The sequence below is a fragment of the Salvia splendens genome, chromosome 16 (genome assembly GCF_004379255.2).
Source record: "Salvia splendens isolate huo1 chromosome 16, SspV2, whole genome shotgun sequence".
Lineage (NCBI taxonomy): Eukaryota > Viridiplantae > Streptophyta > Magnoliopsida > Lamiales > Lamiaceae > Salvia > Salvia splendens.
In genome coordinates this window covers 25,553,808-25,577,720 of record NC_056047.1, presented here as the reverse complement: position 1 = coordinate 25,577,720, position 23,913 = coordinate 25,553,808, and the positions used below count along the sequence as shown (strand labels likewise).

At 40.8% G+C, this 23,913-nt stretch overlaps 1 pseudogene; it reads right to left on the bottom strand.

Moving 5' to 3' along the window:
* Window positions 1-12,114: 12,114 nt before the first annotated feature.
* Window positions 12,115-22,279, bottom strand: LOC121770407 (annotated as a pseudogene).
* Window positions 22,280-23,913: the final 1,634 nt, after the last annotated feature.

Here is a 23,913-nt window from a genome sequence, read left to right as displayed (position 1 = left end):
AGATGTCGGGTTCGCCATGTACGGAGCATTGAAGACTCCGTTCTCGGACGATATCACCCGAACTCCCCTTCCACAGAACTACCGAACTCCGTCGATGACTTATGACGGGTTGGTAGATCCTCATGACTTCCTGGGACGCTATCAGTATAATATGGCGAACCAGGGTCTCAATGAGGTCCATATGTGCAAGCTGTTCCCCGAGCTGCTTATCGGGAACGCGAGAAGGTGGTTCGATAGCCTCCCCCAAGGCAGCATTAGATCTTACCGAGATCTAATGGATGCTTTCCACAGGAGGTTCTTTCAGAAAGCGGAAGCCCGGATCACTTCGGCTCAGCTGCTTTCTATACGTCAAGGTTGCGACGAAAAGATCAGCGACTTCATGACGAGATTCCACAAGGAATGCCTACAAGTAGATGATCTCAATGATCTACTTGTCATTTCGGCATTCCAAAATGGAATCCTGCCCGGAGCTCTCTACAGAAAGCTCGTGGAATGCAGTCCGCAAACAGCTCAAGAGATGTGGGACATTGCGGACCAGTTTTCTCGTGCCGATGAGGCAGACCGTCGAAAACGGTCTTTAGACAGCTCATCTAGAGAAGACAAAAAGAAGCCCGGTCATAGCGATCAGAGGCATCCTCGCCGAACACCTTCCCCACTAAAGGAGGGATAGCGGTCATCCGAGGTGATCAAAAAAGAGCAAGAGTTTGCAGATTGCGCTTAAAAGTGCCGAGCAATCAGCTCGGCACCATTAAGCTATCACAGCAGCCGGAGTCAGAGGCAGGCGAAATGACCGAAGTCACACCGGAGCCGAACTCGATGGTGTACGGCACTGAAGCCGTGATTCCGGTTGAGATCGGCGTACCCAGTCCCCGAACTCTAAATTTCTCCTGAGAAATGAATGATGACGGACTGAGAGCCGAACTAGATCTGGCCGAAGAAAGAAGAGAATTGGCCTGCATAAAAGCAGCCAAGTACAAGGAGCAAGTAGCCCGGTATTATAACCAAAGGGTGAAAAAGCTGCAATTTCAAGTGGGAGATCTCGTCTTGAGAAACAACGAAGTAAGCCGAACAGAAAAGCTGGGCGAACTCGAACCCACATGGGAAGGTCCATATCGGGTGTCAGAAATCCTCGGCAAAGGGTCTTACAAATTGACTCACGTGTCAGGAGCACAAGTACCCCGAATATGGTACGTTTCCAACCTCAAAAAGTTCCATTTGTAAGAGACAGTCCGGTCAGTCAGTCTTGAGTCCTGTTCGGTCAATGTGCTTTCTTTGGTTTGCTTGGTCTTTGTTTGTCTCTGTGCGTTTTGTCTGTGTGTTTTGTCTGTCTCTGTGCGTGTCGTCTCTTACAAATGTTACTGAGGTATATCGTTCTTTAAAGACTGATCCCCTTTTTAGATCGATTATTAAAGACTATTGTGAGTCCAAGCTTCTAAGGAGGATACAAGACCACAATTCAGCTTAACAAGCAGTCCGTCTGAAACGAACTGCAACAAGCCAACGACTGTGAGTCCAAGCTTCCAAGGAGGATACAAGACCACAATTCAGCTTAACAAGCACTTCGTCTGAAACGAACTGCAATAAGCCAACGATTGTGAGTCCAAGCTTCTCAGGAAGATACAAGACCACAATTCGGCTTAAGAAATAAGCACTTCGTCTGAAACGAACTGCAATAAGGGAAAGTCCGATCCACGCGATAAACCTCGCCGAATTAGGACGACCAAGTTCGGTCAAAGAAGTTTACCTCATAAGACCGAGGACGACCATGTCTAGTCAAAGAGGTTTACTGCATAAGACCACTTCGGTTAACTGGGAAAGTCCGATCCACGCGATAAAACTAGCCGAATTAGGACAAGGGAAAGTTCGATCCCGGCGACAAAAATCGCCAAATTAGAACACAAACCAAGTCCAGTCAAAGAAGTTTCCTTCATAAGATCAAAGACGAGTCCGGTCAAAGAAGCTTACTTCAAAGTCCAAATACGAGTCCGATCAAAGAAGCTCACTTCATAAGACCGATGACGAGCACGATGAAATTGTTTCGCAGAGCTGTAAGTAAGCAGTGATAAAAGCGAAAGGAAAAAATTTCATTTATTAAATCTCGTTCGGCAGACAATTCAGCTCCCCTACGAGAAGGCATTACGCCATTACAAAGGACTATTCTACTGTCCTCGGTTGCTAAAGTTAAGCCACCTATCTGCAAAATCCTCTGGAAGCCGAGTTCGGTTGTTCCGAGCAGATGAAGAATAAGCAGGTCGACGAGATGCTATCCTCGACCCAACACCTCTTCCGCGAGCCCCAGAAGCTCTAACCCCTCGGCGATGAAGAGTCTCTGCAATAAGCATCTGCTGATCTTGCTCGCTCATAGTCACAACTCCTCGGCGAATTTCAGTCCGTCCCTGTCTTGACGATTCCGGTTGCTCCTGAGCCCGTTCTCGTCTTGACGTTTCCGGCTGTTCCGGAGTTCGTTGTTGACTTGGAGTAGGATTTTGAACAAGGGAACCAGAGACTTGATCTGGAGTGCGAGCATCTGTTGGCGGGAAATGCCTAAGGAATCTCTCGATTGAGGGACGCCGGGAAAGAATGATGTCGTACCGAGAAGCCCAGCGCCGTAATGATTTCACAACTTGTTGGCAAGCCGAGCTCTCCAGCGCATTGTTCCTCCGGAGTACATGATATTCCTCCCACAGTTCGTCAACTCGACTCTGAACATCTGATATGGTCACTCCCCCGCGCACACGGATGTAATCCTCGTACGCAGTCCTCTCAGCAATGGTCGTATTCAGCTCGGCCTCCAGATCCTTCTTATCGGACTCTAAGTCCTTATTATCGGCCTCCAGCTTCACTAAACGAGCCAGAAGCTCGTCATTCTTCGTCTGATCGGCTATAGCTCTTTTCTCAGCTTCGTCTAAAGCCGAAGAGTACAGCCGTTTCCAGTGAAGTATCTCCATCTCCTTGAGTACAAAGCAGCTATATTAGTTCGGCAGCTGTACCGAGCAGATAGTAAAATACAACAGGAATAAAGGCGAGTACGAAAAGCTATACGAAGACAAGTGTAGAGAATTTTTCATTCACAAGGAAAATTTTTTACACTAGGAGGGCTTCAAGGCCATTTTACAAGGAAGAAACTAGACTAAGAGAAGGGAGACGAAATCATACTCCGCCAGCTTCGTCTCCGGCTCCTCGGTCTGGTTCAGCTTCTTTCTCCTGAGCTACCTCAGCCTCGGCCTCGCATCCTGCCGGCCTCGCCTCCGCCTCCTGATCGGCTTCCTTCTCCGGATGCCCGGCCCGCTCGACTTCGGCCTCCTGCTCCAGCGGCTCGGCCTCACCCTCTCCGTTGTAAGTCGAAGCGGGTGAAACGGGTCCCACGGAGGCAAAGATAGCCTCCAGGTTCTCGTCCCGATCAGCTCGACAACTCCGGACTCGGTCTGCAGAAAGCAGGACCGAGGATGAAGCGAGATCCTCAAGGAGCGGCAGATTCTGAAGCCGAGCTGCTATCTCTCGGCTGTACAGAGGCAGCACGACGTCGGCCCCCTGCTCGCCCTTATCGGTAATTAGCCTTACCAGACTACCGACAAAGGCCGAGAGAGAATTTTCGCAAAAAAGAGAGAGTGCAGAAGAAGCAGTCGCAAAAGTGCTTCAATGATGAAGAAAGGAGGTATTTATCAGATTCGGCGAAGATTTCAAAATCGTCGCACCGTTTCGAATCCCACCTTTTCAGGATTCAACGGCCGGATTTTACTGTCGCATTTAATGCAGTCACGTGCAAGGCACGTCCCCTGACATCAGCCTCCCCCTTGCCTTTATCCAGAATGCCGAAGTGACTCACTTCGCCGAAGTGATTCACTTCGCCCTTCGGGGGGGGGGGTAGTGATGGGGTGCGTACTAAACAAGCCCAACAGCAATGACGGCCCATCAGCCCAAAGCCCAAGGAAGAGTATGAGTTCGGCATTACCAAAGAGTTCGGCCTCAGCCTACAGCTCGGTAAAAGCCAACCAATCAAGCTCTGCTCTCAGGTCGGCATCAAGCTCTACTCTCAGATCGGCAACCAAAGCAGTTCGGTCTCAGTATTCGACCGAACAAGGAGTTAGTGGACCCATACAGGATTTCCACAACTTCCAACACACCCACTACCACGTGGTGTCAACTCAGGCCACGATCGTAGGCCATGACCTACGCTACATCCACGATCTTAGGCCATGACCTACACGACATCCACGACTTAGGGTGGTGATGCAAGCCACGATCTTAGTTCAATATATAAATAGAACTTAGATCTGATAGACAGGGGAAGCTCTCTAGAGATAAAATATCATATAGCAAGTCTGTGTTGTAAGCTGTAATCCCAGATCAAGCAATACAATCTTGCCCTCCCTTCTTCCCGTGGACGTAGATTTACTTCAGTAAATCGAACCACGTAAATTCATTGTGTCGTAGTCTTTATTCTCTACCAGCATTTACTAACATCAGAAATTCGCGGATTCATCACTGGCGCCGTCTGTGTCGAATCCCACCTTTTCAGGATTCAACGGCCGGATTTTACTGTCGCATTTAATGCAGTCACGTGCAAGGCACGTCCCCTGACATCAGCCTCCCCCTTGCCTTTATCCAGAATGCCGAAGTGACTCACTTCGCCGAAGTGATTCACTTCGCCCTTCGGGGGGGGGTAGTGATGGGGTGCGTACTAAACAAGCCCAACAGCAATGACGGCCCATCAGCCCAAAGCCCAAGGAAGAGTATGAGTTCGGCATTACCAAAGAGTTCGGCCTCAGCCTACAGCTCGGTAAAAGCCAACCAATCAAGCTCTGCTCTCAGGTCGGCATCAAGCTCTACTCTCAGATCGGCAACCAAAGCAGTTCGGTCTCAGTATTCGACCGAACAAGGAGTTAGTGGACCCATACAGGATTTCCACAACTTCCAACACACCCACTACCACGTGGTGTCAACTCAGGCCACGATCGTAGGCCATGACCTACGCTACATCCACGATCTTAGGCCATGACCTACACGACATCCACGACTTAGGGTGGTGATGCAAGCCACGATCTTAGTTCAATATATAAATAGAACTTAGATCTGATAGACAGGGGAAGCTCTCTAGAGATAAAATATCATATAGCAAGTCTGTGTTGTAAGCTGTAATCCCAGATCAAGCAATACAATCTTGCCCTCCCTTCTTCCCGTGGACGTAGATTTACTTCAGTAAATCGAACCACGTAAATTCATTGTGTCGTAGTCTTTATTCTCTACCAGCATTTACTAACATCAGAAATTCGCGGATTCATCATAGTGTGAGCCATTGTTCCACCGTGCGAGGTTCGAAAGGGTAAGACAAGAACTAATAATTAGTTTAAATTTTGAAGTTCAGTTGATTGAGATAATCGATTATTCGATCTTTAGAAGGTTAACCGATTGCTAATCGATATCGATATCAATTTCGATTATCATTTTGTTGCCGTTATTTAATCAATTAACCAACAAATCGATTCGATTAATAACCGAACTGACCAATTATAACCAGCCCTACCTCACATAGTTTTCCTATGCAATGCTCACGAATAATCGTCGTTAGCTTGTTGTGACGTTGTCTACATGGAAGGTTTAACCCTACTACTAGAAGAAAATTATACATAGGTGGTGTTCGATTTCCAAGATAAAATAATACCGAGATATAATTTAGGATTGAGTTGTGAGATTAATTTAGTCATGGGGGTAAGCTTTGACTAATTATCTTATAACTATCCATCTAGGATTGAGTTGTGGGATTGAATCTCATGAACCAAACACACTGCAAATTTAATCATATATACAATCTTGCAAACCGAACACCCCATAAAGGATAAATACATAAATATTCTAGTAATCATCGAAACTCAAACTGCAACTCAAACAAGATTCAATTATATCATACTTTTGGAAAGACACAAATTTATGTTGGATCAATAAACCAAGAAATAATTTAAGAAAAGGATAAGCAGTTGATTAAGGTTGGATATGGTGAAGACATTTGTAATATGTTATATATGGAGGAAATCACGACATAGGACAAAACAAAATAAGACAAGGAAATAACACATAATGTTGAGAAGTTAAAAAGAAGAAATTGGATGAGGCATGCGTGACGCGTCCTAAATCGAATTCAATTAATGATAAGTACACATCGATGTCTGCTTATTATCATGTTTTTGGTTTGATTTTGATAATCATCAGCAGCGATCAGCACTGGCGAAGCCAGAAATTTTACGATGAGGGGGCAAATTACTATTAATAGTTATAAGATTTTTTCAATGTTCGTAACGTTGGAAGCTCGAAATAATTGATATTTTCAATTTTTACATATGTATAATGGATGGAAATGGTTTATTTTTAATGTTTAAATGTCATCATAGCAAATATCAACGAAAATATAAGTTAGTATAAAAAATAGAATACAATAATTATTTTTTTAAAATTTTTATTATGAGTATAATGATGAAAGAAAACAAGTACGAAGTGATAAAAATATAAAATTAATATAATTAATGATGTGAAAGAGAACAAATAAAAATTATGTTTCAAAAGAATAGAAAGCAAAGAGAAACATAGTATACACGTTATATTGCATAAACATATGGAAGAATAAAAATGTTGCATTAGTAAAAAGAATGAGGAAAATAAGTCGTATGAATAGAATAAAAAAGTTGCATAAAAAAGTTGCATTAGTAAAAAGAAGGAAGAAAATAAGTTGTATGAATAGAATTAAAAAATTGCTTAAGAAAAAAACTAGGCGAGAAACGTAGCAAGTGGGAATCGATTCCGGACTTGGTGGACAAGAGGCATGAATTCCAAACAATTGCGCTACCTAATCCACATACAAATTTGTGTTTGTATATACAATATATATATACAACCGATAAATTGATAGGGGATCAGGGGCCTCCTGGCCCCAACGTGGCTTCGCCACTGGTCATCACGGGAAATTAATATTGAAAAATATTCATGTGGTACTACTTTTCTTTTCTTTTCTTTTCTTTTCTTTTCTTTTCTTTTCTTTTTGTTTGGTTGAATATATCAACTCTTTTTAGTTGCAGCGCACACATCAACCGTCGCGAAGCTTCAAGCTAATGATTAAGGGAAAATGCAATGCTGGAGTGCTAGTTGAATAAATTAAGTATTCACTTTATCTCATTCTCATTACAAATAAAATATTTTTCTTTTTAAATTATTTTATAAAAAAAAATAAAAATAAATAAAATAAATAATCTAACCTTTTCCTCTCTTTTACTTTACTCTAGTTTATTAACTTACAAAATAATAAAATATTACACAAACTCTAGTTTATTAACTTACAAAATAATAAAACATTACACAAAATCACGTGCTAAAAAACAAACCTTTTATACTTATTAAGACCGAGGGAGCATATGACAACTTCATTTGCTTTAGTAATTGAATTCGTTTTATGTTGAATACTCTTATTTTTCTTCCTTCTGTCATTAATTTTTTTGTATAGTTATTTCTCAACTATATTTCCCAATTTTAACTTGAGTTTTATTGTGTTAGTTATTAAATTGGTAAAATATTCTCTATTCTTGTTAGATGATACTTGTTAGATTGGATTGCTATTCTCTCCTAAGCGTTTTTCGACTTCCATACATATTATTACACAAAGTTATACAAAATTACCTTAATGATGAGATTTAAACGTATAACCAGAAGTTACTGAAAAGTTTACATTACAATAGGAGTATTCGTAATGAATTAAGTAGAATTTATACTTATAAAATACTCTTTCCGTCCCTCAAAGAGTATAAACTTTGGGTTCAACACAGATTTTAATAGATTATTGGTAAAGTAAGAATGATAGATAGAGAATTTTTTAAGTATTATTAGTGGAGAATATGTCCCGCCTCATTAGAGAGAAGAGAGTTTCCAAAATTGAAATGTTCTTACTCTTTGGGGACGGACGAAAAAGAAACTAGTGCATACTCTTCAGGAGCAAAGGGAATAAATAAATTTGTAGTAATAATTTATTAATGAACGCTTAGAGTTTTTGTTGTAAGGATCTGTGGCAAGAAGAAGATTTAAGGCAATTTAAAATAGACAGTTTGTTTTTAAATGGTGGCCGAGGACATGTATTATTTGCGTCTCATTGTTGGTTTTAAACATCACTAATGTTCAAAATCACTTTAGATATATCCAAAGTTTATGGTTCGGACGGTTAACCGTGAAATCATAACCGGTGATTACGGTTTTGAATCAGAACCGTGACATTTAAATGGAACTGAAACCGCCACTTTTGGAACCGCGGGCTTGTTCAAGTTCCAAAATTCCGGAACCAAAACCTTGCCAGAACCGCCGGTTCTGTACGGTTCCAAACCGGAACCGTGAAAAACAACCGGTAAACTGTGAAACCGAACCGAAACCATAAAAATACCGCCGAAAACCGGCGGTTCATAACCGAAACTGAAATCGGCGGTTTTTAAACTGTAACCGCAAAATATGCTTAAGGTTTGGTTCTAGTTTGAGATTTTCCGGAACCTTGGGCATGTTAATCATACCTACTTTTGTCGTTTGTATAACAACATACAATACATCGTCCATAGGTTATATACTTAAAGATTTACTGATAAAAAATCAACAATATTTTTTTGCATATCTATGAACAAATTAAGGTTCTATAATTTTCTAATTTATAAGGTAATTTAACATGATTATTATTATCCTTCACTCATGAGTTGTTGTAAATAGTTCACAATTAAACTTTTAGTGATATACTTACTATATTTTATTGTTATAATGTGCTAAATTCAATGTTTATAATTTATGTAAGACTAAAGACCAAAAGTGGTCCTAAACATATGACCGTTTTACGATTTTGGTCATAAACATTACGTTTTGAATTATTGCATCCTATACATTTTAACTCGGGGCCATAATTAGTCCAAAATAGACGGAACCGTTAAATATTAACAGTCAACGGGTATTTACCCGATTTTGACCCAATTAATCATTTTTAATTAATTCAATAATAATAATAATTATAAATCAATAAAAATTTATATTATAAATAAAAATATATAACCCCCCTCTCTCCCGATTCCCCCTCATCGCCCCCACCACCTTCGCCACCGTCTCATCCCTCAGCCTCACCCCCTCCTTACATCATCTCCCTCACCACCTCCGCCACGGCGTCCACCTTCCTCGCCTCGCTCAACTCAGCAATCAATCCCCCGTAGCTGTCGCAGTCGGGGACACATCCCACCCTCCCTTTCAACACCTCCACCGCTTCCCCAAATTGATCGATTTTCGAAAGAGTCAGAAATAGGTAATTGCAGGTGCCGGAATCGGGAGTGTATCCGATCGATTTCATCTCCGACAAAATTAGTGATGCCTTTCGGTGTTGCTGCAACCACGATTTTGAGAGGAGGAGGTGGAACTGCGGCGGGTGGAGGCAGCCGTAGCGGCAGAACACCGGGAGTCGGAAGCCGGCATGTCCGAGGAGAAATGAGGGTGCCGCGAAATCGATTATGAGGCAGAGGGGGATGGCACCGAGAAGACAGTGTTTCTATTTGGAACTTCTAATTGAGAAGAAAAGAGCGAGAGAAGGACATGACAAAGACAGAAGAGAGGGAGGAGGAGGACCGAAGGTGATGGTACAGCGGAGCTTGGCGGCAGGTCGCGAAACGAAATAAGAAGACAAAGAAGAGAAGGTGGATCAATGGAGAGAAATGGAAGAAATGGGGTGACGGGAGAGAAATTGGGAAATTTTGGGGAACAGATTCAATTTTGGGTGTGAAAATGTTATTTTTTTGGAGTTATTTTATTTATAGTATAAATTTTTTTTTATTTATAATAATAATTATTATTTTTGAATTAATTAAAAATGATTAATTGGGTCAAATTCGGGTAAATACCCGTTGACAGTTAATATTTAACGGTTCTGTCCATTTTGGACTGATTGTGGTCCGAGTTGAAATGTATGTGATGCAATAATTTAAAACGTAATGTTTAAAACCAAAATCGTAAAATGGTCATATGTTTAGGACCACTTTTGGCCTTTACTCTTTATGTAATCGATTCAATATTATAATGTCGTAGTTTCCGAATTTGTAACAACATTGTCAAGAACAATTGACAATCCTAAACTTATATCAAACACTTTAAATTTCACACAACTCTTTTGATTTAGATTATTTTTTTACAAATCATATGGAGTAGTTATTAAATTAAAAGTAATTTTGTGAGAAATCTAACAAATCTAATTACATGTGTTCACATGAAGAAATTTGCACGGAAAATGTAATATCTCTATTAATTTGCATTATAACAATACCATCATTGCAATGTTATAGTACTGTATTAGGTTCAATGTTATAATGCATTAAATTAAATGTTATAATAGCTTATATTTTTAAAATTTGTATTGGTGCAAATGACATCATGGAAATAGAAATAACTGATGCCAAACAATTCGCATATACCAAGATCTATTGCAATGTGATAATGACCTAAGCTCAATACGTATATATTTAATTGACAGATATTCATGGTTTTTAGTATGATAACATCAAAGATAAGACAACAAATCAATATTGTAACACATAGTTAATATCAACTAATACAAAATGGAGGAAAGCTAAAATAGCTTGCCGTTTGGTCGAAGTTACATAGAATATACATAGTTTTATACTTTAGAAAATGGCTGAATATTTGCACCACATCAAGATTAATTAATTCACTGATATGTATATATCTATAGAAAATGTCATATCTCTATTATTTTATATATTATTAATTTAGCTATATTTCCCATATATCATCTTTATTATCTTGTTCACCAAGTTAAGTTATTCATAGGAGTATTATAAATAGGAGTGAGAATTTAGTCCTCGGGTTACGGGTATACCCGATCCCGACCCAATACCCGACGGGTTTTGGGTACCCGAAACCCGAAATTATGGGTTCGGATAGTTAATGTTAGGATTTTTCGAGTTTAGTGTACCCAAAACCCATATTATGGTACCCGACTAATACCCGATTAATTATGTATTTGTAATAAATATTGCTATTTAAACATCATGTTGCATTATATATGTTATTACTTGTTATGTTTTCAATATATAGTTATGTTTTCTCCGTTTTATTACAATGTTTATTTAATAATTAAAAAATTTATTTTTAATCTCTTTTGAGTAGTGTCTATTTATCTAATGTCTATTATATAAATATATATAGTCGTAGAAGCATAATTTAGAGAAAACTAAAGCATTAAAATTGAAGGATAAACTTTTAATAATAGTCAATAAATAGTATTGTGTTATTTTAAATAATTTCGATTCTCATCACAATATAATTTATATAAATAGAATAAATTTGAAATATAATAATTTAGGGTTTATGGGTACCCGATTTGTTAGAGTCGGGTACCCGCATCAGGTATTAGGGTACCCGAACTCACATACGGGTCGGGTATTGGGTATGATATTTTTGAGATTTCGGGTTCGGGTACCCGAATTTGCAGACCTAATTATAAACAAGACCTATTGTTATTCTCTTCAATCAAGCAATGAAATCATAATTATTTGTCTTTTATCTTTGTTTAGTTTTCCATTTATAATTTTCGATTGTCAACGGAGGACGGTTTCTCTGCGACTTTCTTTATCTTTTTCACTTGATAAGGATTTTCCCTTATCAGTCACATACAAACCAAATTAAAAAGTATCACAAGATTCCATTAAGTAATAGACATTTGACTGCATCAAATCAACAATGGACAGATGATTTCGTAATCTATGACAGAATCAAACAATGTTTACAACAAATTCACACATCAACATTGACAGATACATTTCCCTTTGTCTTAACCAATTGTACTCCAACTTCACAACAGGTGGCAAAATTTGAAAAAACAATAAATATTAATAACCTGTAATTATATAAATGAAGGAGCCGAGCCAGATATGAAGATAAATTGTCTAGTTTAGTGGATGTGAAAACTTCCCACCAACAAATTATTACTTGATTCCTGCATATGAACAACTCAACTTACTCAGGATGTGGTATGGAGTTCAATTGGATCATGATGGAATAACAATACCCACAAATTTGATGTTGCATATTCCAGACTGAAATATCTTAGGTTTTATCATAGCCCATGGCATTGCGTTTGCGTTTGTTTGATATCGAAAAGAAGCATATTTGTGCCCAAGATTTCTTTTGCTTCACCGGCTGCGACTTGACTTCCTTCTTGGCAACAAATTCAGCCATGAACTGAACAATAGCCTGAGGTACAATAAAAACTTAATTAGCCTTCTGCATAAGAGGACACAAATCAATACATGTTTAAAGATGCAAAAGAACTCAGTCTGATCACATGTGGCCTGATACGAGTATTTCTATTATTATTATTTTGTTTAGATATTATAGGGATTTAGCATATATTTTGTTTAGATATTATAGGGATTTAGCATATCTTTTTGTATCTACACATATTATAAATATGTGTGGAGTCTTTCATAATAATTAGTCAATTATTTAATCAATACATGAAATTAACGTGAATTGGCTCAAATATTTGTGCTTCAAGAACCTTCTTAAGGCTGCCGACGAGATCATTCTCGCGCTCAGCCGCCCACTGCCGGAGCAATCGCCGACCCAACGCGTTGGGCGCTCGATACCTTCGGCACTCGTTTCGTGATTGTAACCGAAATTCGACGTTGAGGATCAAGATCCTTAACATGGCCCTTTGTCGATTACATCTCTCGGAGGCACAGCCAGAGGATTCCCATCAACCTTCAAGATCCGAAGTAGCGTTAACATTCTGAAGGAACCCTTATCTGGTTATTGCTCATATCCAACTCCTCTAGCATTTCAAGATTTCTGATACGGGTATTCTATCATTATTAATTAGTTTAGATATATTAGAGATTTGCATATCTTTTCTTATATTTGTTTCTTGTTCCATAAGCTAGTATTATAGTATTATAAATAGGGATAGGTTGTTACCATTTTAGAGAGTCAATGAATACATGAAATTATCGATATTAGCTCAATTAATTGTGCTTCAAGAAACCTCTCATAAGGCTGCCGACGAGACTGTTCTCGCGCTCAGCCGCCCTCCGCCGGAGCAATCGCCGACCCAACGCGTTGGGCGCTCGATACCGTCGGCACTCGTTTCTTGATTGTAATTGGAACTCGACGTTGAGGATCATCATCCTTAACAACTGGTGTTTTCATCAGTTCTCACCCTCCGCATCCATTCACCCTAATTAGAGGTCGATTTCTACGGCGAAGAAAACACACCCACATCATTTTCTTTATATTATCAGTTTTTCACCATTGCCACCTCTTGCATCCGTAAAGACTTTGAGATGCCAAATTTGGAAGACTCCTATACAACCAAGTTGTTTGATCGCATACATGCTGCGATTGACAAACTGGAGACCCGGTTGGACGCAACCAATCAACGCATTGGCAAACTTCGTGCGCCTCCGCTGCCGGAGCCATCGCCTCATCAGACTCCAGACCTGATGTACTCGCAGCGAACCCGCCGCTATCCGCCCCACAGTCAGTCGCGCCCTAGAACACCTCCTTACACCTCTGGGCCGTTATCGTATTTCAGCCCAGATATGTACGGCCCGCAGCCGTATTCTTGTTCAGATTGGGAACAACCTGGAGTGCTCAGCGACTACTACGAGCTTCTGTCCGACGGAATGCCTACCGGCCACCTAGAGAGTTCAGCGACTACTACGAGCCGCCGCACAAGCGCTCTAATTCTAGCCGGTATTCCGTCCGACGGAATACCTACCGGCCACCTGGAGAGCTCAACGACTACTACGAGCCGCCGCACGCTCGCTCTAATTCCAGCTGGTATTCCGCCCGACAGAATGTCTACCGGCCTCCGCGCAACGCCTTCACCTCTGGGGATCAGCTCGCAGAGCAGGAACGACCACTCCGACAGCCGCATTGCGCTCGCCTAAGCCCGAACTCGGGTTGGTCTTCGCAAGAATCGCACCAACAGCCGTTTCTGCATGCGAAAAACCAGACTTGCTGGGATCTGCCCTCCCAAAGATCCGGTCGCCGTGTTGGAAAGATTCACGCTCCCCCGTCGCCAGAACATCCGCCACAGCTGACTCCCCCAAACCTGTTGTGCCAGCAGCCCCAAAACCGGAACCAGAGCCCCACGTTCCCAAGCTCTAGTACCCCCACACGCCCGCAACTCGTGCTCGACCAGAAGCCACCGCTATGGTCAGATCGTCAGCTACAGCAGCCAAGTACAACATCGACTATTGAGCTTCCGCCCTACGCCGCACCGAGCCCTAGCCAGCCCTTGCTATCGATGTCCGTGAAAGCTCCATTATGCGCCTCTCCTCGTCAACCGCAAGCGGGTGTCTCAAGCTCAAGGAAAAAGGAGTGGAAAATAGATTCGCACGATGGTGAAGAGAAGAGGGAAGAGAAGTTGATAGTACTTAGTAATGTTACCAAAAGAGAAGATGAGGTCAACAACACCTTTCTGAGGCTGATCGAGAACGAGATGAAACCTGAAGCTCTTGATTCTAGTTTGGAGTCGAAAGAAAAGGATTTAAGTATGCATCCTGAAAAGCAGAGCAAAATCACGAGGATGGACAAGACTGCTTTTGAGATACAAAAGTACAACCTTGAAGAGGGAATGGAAGAGGAGAGAAGGTTATTTGAGGATGAGATTAGAGTCAGGACTATAAAATTGGTTACAAAGAAGACCGCAATCAGCAACACACAGAAAAATATTGAAAAAGAGAGGGCAGTCTTGTGCGTTTGATCCCGGAGGGACTCTTCGTGGTGTCGTGGTTCCCACCTTGAGGACAAGGTGGATTTTAACCGTGGGGGAGTTGATACGAGTATTCTATCATTATTAATTAGTTTAGATATATTAGGGATTTGCATATCTTTTCTTATATTTGTTTCTTGTTCCATAACTAGTATTATAGTATTATAAATAGGGATAGGTTATCATTTTAGAGAGTCAATGAATACATGAAATTATCGATATTAGCTCAATTAATTGTGCTTCAAGAAACCTCTCATGAGGCTGCCGACGAGACTGTTCTCGCGCTCAGCTGCCCTCCGCCGGAGCAATCGCCGACCCAACGCGTTGGGCGCTCGATACCGTCGGCACTCATTTCTTGATTGTAATTGGAACTCGACGTTGAGGATCATCATCCTTAACAATTTCCAATGGATCTTGGCAGATATTGTAAGTCAGCCAAATTGTTACTTATGTTCATCTTCTAAAGGCTTTTCGCAAAGCACAAGCTCTCAGGTACAGATTCAAGCTCATTGAAACTAACGTCGAGCTCTCTTAAGTTTTCCAAGGAGGACATTGTAGTAGGCAACTGTCTGATGTTATTGTAGTGTACTGTGAGAATCTCCAAAAATCAAATCCGACCGACTGCTTCAGGGAGTGCTTTCAGCCGGTTATAGTCTGCGTGAAGCTCCTTGAGTGAAACACAACGACTAATTGTGTGCGGGATTTCTTCAATATTGTTCATTTCAATGTTCAAAACCCTGAGACTGACCAGTGACCCAATAGTTTCTGGAAGCGATGGGAGTCTATTAGAGCTTAAATCAAGCTCTTGGAGACGAACCAACCTATCAATGGTTGGAGGGAGTGACCTCAACTGGTTTCCCCTCAGATCAAGATGAAGCAAGTTGAGCAAATCTCCGATAGTTTCTGGCAATTCAGAAATAAAGTTTGCGTGTAAATCTAACACTTCTAATGAGGAGAGTCCCCCTATAGCCACTGGCAACTCAGCAATCCTATTTTCGGATAAATCCAATGTGGTCAAACTGGAGAGCTTCCTTATTGAATCAGGAAGCCATTTTATCTGATCCGATAATTTGGCTCGGAGAACAAGCTTTTGAGCCCCTTTCTTCGCAGAAGCTTCAATGAGACTCGCCAGTTTTATCAAACTCACTTTCTCACCACCTTGCCCTGCAGCAAATTAGTGAATCCTTCAAAACGGAAGGTATCATAACTCAAACATGTCAAAACTATCGACGAGGAGCTAGCTCACCTAAAGCAATCACCGTCTTAAGAGCTGGAGCCGATAAATCTCCAGGCCGACTCCCAACCCCCAATCCATCCATATCGAACCCCATCTTTGGTTTCTTCACATACATGTCATCCCTGGTAAACAAGGGCTCTGTGGCCTTCATGATCTCCTTCTCGCTGTAGAAACTGGACGAGGAAGACGACACGGTGGTAGCTGAGGTGTTCACCGTGGGACTCAAACTATTATAGGAGGAGGCTTTCACAGTATCAGAGTAGTGTGAATCAGAAGCTGAAGCGCCGGGCAAGCACCTAGATGCTCTCTGGATCAAATCGTCGAACACCAAATGAACGCTCTCGATATCCAATAGCTTGAGAGCCTCTCTGCAGTGCTCCTTGCTCTGGAAATGGATAATGCTCCTTTGGTTCTCCTGCAAAATCATGAACAGCTCCTCCGGCACGTCTTTCCCCTTGCTCTGCTTCGCAATCGCCTCCAAATTCAGCTGATCTTTGTTAGAAGTGATCGTCAAGCTGATCAAGCTGCAATGCATCTCAAGTCACTGGACCGTCAAGTTGATCAAGCTGTTGATCAACTTGGCATAATGCATCTCAAGCCACTGGACCGTCAAGTTGATCAAGCCGCTGCATGCCAAGTTGATCAAGCTACTGCATGCAATGCTGAGATTACTAACCATGGTGATCAGTGTATGGCAACAAAGCAAGATGCACATGATAAACAAGTGATCAACTCCACACGAGCCAAGGTGATAGATAAGACAAAAGAGAGGACAAAGGCTGGTACATCAAAAGAACAAATCAGAAAGCTCACACGAGTTACAACTGTGATTGAGCCAAGCATGCCAGCTAAGGTGGAGGACCACCGTTGTACTTGAAGAGACGTGTTGCTCAATGAAATGAAGAAGAGAGAGAGTTTGCAGAGTTTGTTTTGATTAAGAAAGTAAATCATGTTTAACTTAGCATAAAAGTAGATTAGTACAATGTTCTAGATCATTCAAATGGAGAATATATGTATTGTATCATGTTACATTTGAAGATATGAAAGAATGCCGAATTGAAAGATTTCTCTAAATACATCTCTAGCATATGTTCTTTCTTCTTCATAGCTTCCCCAGCTTCTTTTCATGGTATTAGAGCAGGATTCTTTTGATCTTGGCTTTCTTATTCTTGTTTTTTTTTTGTTTTACTCTTCACTGCCAAAAATGACAGAAGCCAATGAAACTATTCCAGTGGCAACACTGCCACCAATCTTCTCTCAACTACCTCCAATCTCAGTGAAGCTAACTGATGGAAACTTTCTTACGTGGCAGCAACAAGTTGATGTTGCGGTGTATGGCTACGGCCTTGAAGGATTTATCACAGGGGACATTGATTCCCCTCCACAATTGATTCCAGACCAAGATGGATAGTTGGCAAAGACAAGATAGGAGAGTGGCTGGATGGCTCTTGTTTTCAATATCAGAAAATGCTCTAACCTTGGTGGTAGGGCTCAGATCTGCTAGAGACATATGGTGTGCTCTAGAGACTAACTTTGCAAGCCGCTCCACAGCTAAGGTGATGTAATATCGACAACAAATGCAGAATTTGAAGAAAGATGGAATGTCAATGACTGATTATCTAGGCAAGATGAGAACATATTTTGACTTGCGTGGTTCAGTGGGCTGTAGAATCTCAGAAGCTGAGCAAGTCCTTCACATCCTTGGAAGATTTGGGCAGGATTATGATCATGTCGTATGTGCAGTCACTTCCAGATCAGATCCTTGGAGTCTTGGAGATGTCAGTGCATTTCTATTCAGCTTTGAGTCAAGAATGGAGTCAACTAGAGCAAGTTCTATTAGCACATATGGATCACAACCATCATTGAATCTTGTCCAGCAGCAGTCTGGGCAGAAGAGGGAGTCTCAAAATTTCAACAACAACAGATTTGAAGCAGCAAATGGAAGAGGCTTTGGAGGAAGATTTCAGAGAAGAGGAAGAGGTGGCAGAGGCTTTGGCCGAGGAAACAACAAAATTGTTTGTCAGTTGTGTGAGAAGCCTGGCCATTCTGCAGCCAAATGTTGGCATAGGTTCAAGTAAAACTTCACACCACCTCAAGTCCAGTTTAGAGGAGGTTCTCCACAACAACATAATCAAGGATTCTTCAATCCTTCAGCTCATCTTGTACAGTCAGTGCCTAGGTCTCCTTCAGCATCCTTCTCTGTTGGAACTCCATCAGAGTTTAGCTATGGATCAAATGCATCATCAAGTTGGTATCCAGACTCAGGGGAACACACCATGTGTCCAATGACTTGAGCAATCTCAACATAAGCACTAAATACATAGGAGGTAAGAATCTCTTGCTTGGTAATGGATCTGCTGTTAATATAGCAAATATTGTAGAAAGTGCATTTAAATCTCACTCAACTAGATTCTCTAGAAAGCTTCATCGTAAAAATCTTTTGCATGTACCTAACATCACCAAGAATCTACTGAGTGTTTCCAAATTTGCTCAAGACAATTCTGTCTTCTTTGAATTTCATCCAAGTTTTAGTTTTGTAAAGGACCGAGCACCAGGGAGGTAGTGCTCAAAGGAACTCTTGAAAAAGGCCTTTATCATTTCCTGGTAGATCATACCCCAATCAAGCGTTGGCCTGTCCCCATTGCTTCCTCCAGTACAGAGAGTCCAGCTGTCCATTCCCTGAGCTTGAGCAAACAATCCAGCAGTAGTTCCAATCAAGTTTCTGGTTCTGTTTTGTCTTTATGGCATAGTAGACTAGGACATCCTACTATAGATGTTGTTAAACTTGCTCTCAACAGCTGTAATATTCCCTATAATTCAATGAAAACTACTTCACTTTGCTATCCTTGTTGTGTGTTTAAAGCTCACAGATTACCATATCCACATTCTGCTTCACAACACAATGCACCTCTTGAACTTGTTCATAGTGATCTTTGGGGGCCTTCTCCAGTTCAATCTAGAAATGGATATTCTTATTATGTTTCATTTGTTGACCATTTTTCTAGATTCACCTGGATTTACTTACTCAAAAATAAAAGTGATCTCACTGCTTTTTTAAATAGTTCAAGCTTATGAGCGAAAACCTGCTAGGATCAAGAATTAAGATCCTTCAATCAGACTGGGGAGGTGAGTATCAAGGATTAGTTCATTTTCTGAAAGAGAGTGGGGTAGTTCATAGAGTATCCTGTCCATACACACCACAACAAAACGGGTTGGCTGAGAGAAAACACAGACACATTGTAGAAACTGGCTTAGCCATGTTAGCTCAATCTTATCTTCCTCAGAGATTCTGGGATGATTCCTTTGTCACAGCTGTTTATCTCATTAATCTTATGCCATCCAAAATGATCAACAACATTTCCCCATATGAGGCTCTTTTTCACTCCAAACCTGACTACTCAGCACTTAGAATTTTTGGCTGTTTATTTTTTCCTTTTACTAAACCTTATAATAATCACAAACTTCAATTTAGGTCTGTTAAGGGGACTTTTCTGGGATATAGCCCCTCTCACAAAGGATACAAAGTTCTTCTACCTGAAGGGAAGGTCATAGTGACTAGAGATGTCATCTTTGATGAGACTGTTTTTCCATTTCAAATTTCTCCATTTTCTACTGCCACTGTTGCTCCACCACCATCATCATGTGATCATTCTTCCATGCCTCCCATCCTTGCACCTATTGTCTCACCTCATAGAGAAAATGCTGCACCAGATCACTCATCTGGTACAGATTCTGTCAATAGTCCCTCACCACAGCTATCACCTGTTATTCAGTCACCTGATTCCTCACCTCATGATGTTCCTCCAATCACTCCAGCAGTCACTCAGGCAACTCATTCAATGACAACCTGGTCAAAATCTGGAATTTTTAAACCTAGAGTCTTCACTCTTTCTATGTCGTCTCATCTGCCTAAATCAGCTCTAGAAGCCTTACTTGTTCCTTGTTGGAAATCTGCTATGTTGAGTGAATTTAATGCACTTCTTAACAATAAAACATGGATATTAACAACACCTCCTCCAAGCAAGAATCTTATAGGGTGCACTTGTTTTCAAGATTAAACTTCACTTGTCTAGTGTCATTGCTAGATAAAAAGCTAGATTGGTTGCTCAAGGATTCTCTCAACAACCCGGGTTTGATTTTAAAAAGACTTTCAGCCCAGTTGTGAAGCCTACTACAATCAGAGTCATCCTCAGACTTGCTGTGTCTCTTGGCTGGGCAGTAACTCACCTTGATGTGAATAATGCATTTCTTAATGGTGAGCTTAAGGAGGACATCTACATGAAGCAAACAGTTGGTTTTGAATAAGGGGGTACTCACTTGGTGTGCAAACTCAACAAAGCAATTTATGGACTAAAACAAGCTTCTAGAGCATGGTTCTTCACAGTTCATTCTGTCCTGATCAAGCTTGGCTTCTCCCAATCCAAATCTGATGCTTCCATGTTCATTAGACAGAGATGTGGGGAGGTTATCTACTTGCTTATCTATGTAGATGACATGCACATCATAGGGACTTCTCAAGACTCCATTCAGAAGGTGATATCTCAGCTCAACTCTTGCTTTTCATTAAAAGATCTTGGGGAGGTGAGCTTGTTTTTGAGAGTTGAAGTTATCTAGACTACTGATGGAGGTCTACATCTTTGCCAATCCAACTACATCAAAGATCTTTTAAAGAAAGCTAACATGACAGGAGCTAAAGGCTGTCCAACTCCAATGATTTCCAACTCAGAATTAACCAAAAACTCTGGAGAACCAGTTTTTGATGCAAAACTCTACAGAAGCATTGTAGGAGCTCTGCAATATGCTTCTATTACCAAATCAGACATCTATTTTGCTATCAACAAGGTAAGTCAGTACATGGCTGAACCATTAGACACACATTGGAGGGCTGTGAAGAGGATCTCTAGATATCTTTCAGGGACTTATTATGGAATTCAAATTAGAAAGTCTCCTGGTCAAGTTTGTGCATTCTCTGAGTCAGATTAGGCAGCAGACCTAGATGATAGGAGATCCACCACAGGAGTGTGTGCTTACCATGGAAGGAACCTTGTCTCATGGTGTGTTAAAAAGCAAATTGTGGTTGCTAGATCCAGCACAGAAGCTGAGTATAAGAGCCTAGCTCAAGCAGCTGCTGAAGTGAGTTGGTTGTCTTCTATGCTTGGTGAATTGAATATTAAGAAGAAAGAGAGTCCAGTGATTTGGGTGGACAACTTGAGTGCAATTGCATTGTCTTCTAACCCTGTTTTACATGCAAGAATTAAGCACATTGAGATAGATATCCACTTTGTTCGAGATAAGGTTCTGAGCAAGGAGATTGAGTTGAGGCATGTTCCAGCCGGGGATAAAATAGCAGATATATTCACTAAACCATTGAGTCATCAACCCTTCGTGAAGCTAAGGGAAAGATTAGGAGTGGTGTCCTTAGCCTCCCTCGGATTGAGGGGGTGTGTTAGAAGTGATCGTCAAGCTGATCAAGATGCAATGCATCTCAAGTCACTGGACCGTCAAGTTGATCAAGCTGTTGATCAACTTGGCATAATGCATCTCAAGTAACTGGACCATCAAGTTGATTAAGCTGTTGATCAAGCCGCTGCATGCCAAGTTGATCAAGCTGTTGATCAAGCCGCTGCATGCCATGTTGATCAAGCTACTGCATGCAATGCTGTGATTACTAACCATGGTGATCAGTGTATGGCAATAAAGCAAGATGCACGTGATAAACAAGTGATCAACTTCACACGAGCCAAGGTGATAGATAAGACAAAGGAGAGGACAAAGGCTGGTACATCAAAAGAACCAATCAGAAAGCTCACACGAGCTACAGCTGTGATTGAGCCAAGCATGCCAGCTAAGGTGGAGGACCACCGTTGTACTTGGAGAGACGTGTTGCTCAATGGAATAAAGAAGAGAGAGAGTTTGCAGAGTTTGTTTTGATTAAGAAAGTAAAGCATGTTTTACTTAGCATAAAAGTAGATTAGTACAATGTTCTAGATCATTCGAATGGAGAATATATGTAATGTATCATGTTACATTTGAAGATATGAAAGAATGTGGAATTGAAAGCTTTCTCCAAATACATCTCTAGCATGTCTTCTTTCTTCTTCATAGCTTCCGCAGCCTCTTTTCAATCTTCCCTCTCCACGTTTCGGATCAGAGTTTTCGCAGCAACGACTTCGTCGATCCCTGGCCGCGCAGGCAATGACCGGTGGTCTCATTATTTCTTCGATGACGTCGTCCGTCGTCATCAATGACGACTCCATTTACACGAATCACACCGACAATTCAAATCCAACCAAATTGCATAAACAAAACTAATTATGCCTTTCATATTTCACAATAATCACTACAACCTGCCTAATTATCTCTTAAACAAAAAAAAACTACAGTTCGAAGAAGTAAAAACTTAAATCCACAAATGTCGCCATTTTTCTTCCAAACTGAATAACAAATTAACAATCAATAGAGAAAAAACATTTAATATAACAACAACAAAAATTGTGCATTCGAAGATGAGAGTACTCACTTTTAGAAAGCAACAAAGTCGAAGACATTTTCTGGCCGTGAACGACTGCTTGGACCAATGAAATTGCGCAGCAACTGTTAGGGAGATTTACAGAGAATGTGAACAATCGGATTTCCTGAAAGGCGTGAAAATACTTTCAGATCAAATCAATTTGGCGGTTCTACCAATATTTGATCGGATACAATTCAGGTTTGTAGCAGATTCGTATGTTGATTTCTCGATCAGATCTTAGAACAAAAAATGATCAATTATAAGATGCAGAAACGAAGCATCGCGTCTCTTCATGGAACATTGCGTCTCTTCATCAGTTAACCGATTTTAACTGATTTTGGCGGGTTTCTAAAATGGTAAATTAGTCCTTCAATTTTTGGAAATTACATTTCCGGATGAAGATTTCTGTATAGCAACTTTAATGGAAATAAAAAAATTTTCAAGCTGACCTGGGCTCGACCCTAGCCAGGGGCTCTGCCCCTTGGACCCCGCTCTCGGGGGCGCTGCCCCCGAACCCCTGTCCAATCATAACGAATTCAAACAAGTGTGCACTCTGCACATCCAACTTATTTGATGTCTCATTATGATCATATTGATCAATCAAGTTAATCCAATTACACTAAAATATACAACAATTCTCCCCTATTTTAGTGCAATCATTGATTTACTAAAACAAGTCATCTCAAAATTCAAACTTTTGCATAAATGAAATATCGTAACGATTGAATTTCACCTTAGTACATTATACATTCCATACATTCGAATACCCATGGTGTCTCTAAGGATTGAACCATGGGAACTCACATTGAATACACGAAGATAATGTATACAAAAGTTTACATACGAATATGTTCTATCTTGACACTATATTTACTAGCCTATGTCCTTATCCTTCATAAATATGTCGAAGCCAAGTCCTAGCTTCTTGAAACGGCTAGTCTTCATGCTTATATAGGTAGTTCCTTTATTCTTGCACCTACATATGCAATTTTTCAAAAGAACTATTAAGAATATATACATTCAACCTCCTTAACTTGTAGGCTTGAACACATACCTAGGGATGATTCTTCAATGTGTTCCAATCTCCAAATATCAAGCCTTCCACATTGAATTCAGCATCTAGTGTCATACTAAATGGGAATTGGGTATCTTAATATCAGAGATTTGTAGTGGACTTTAATCCCATCCCTATAGCCGACTTGTGCAAAAGATCTCTGCTTAACCCTTTGGTTAAATGATCGGCTAAATTGTTGTGAGTTCTCACAAACTCCACAGATATCACACCATCCGTAATAATTTCACGTATCATGCTATGTCTAACACCTAAGTGTTTTGACTTTCCATTATACACTTGACTATATGCCTTAGCCAAGGTAGCTG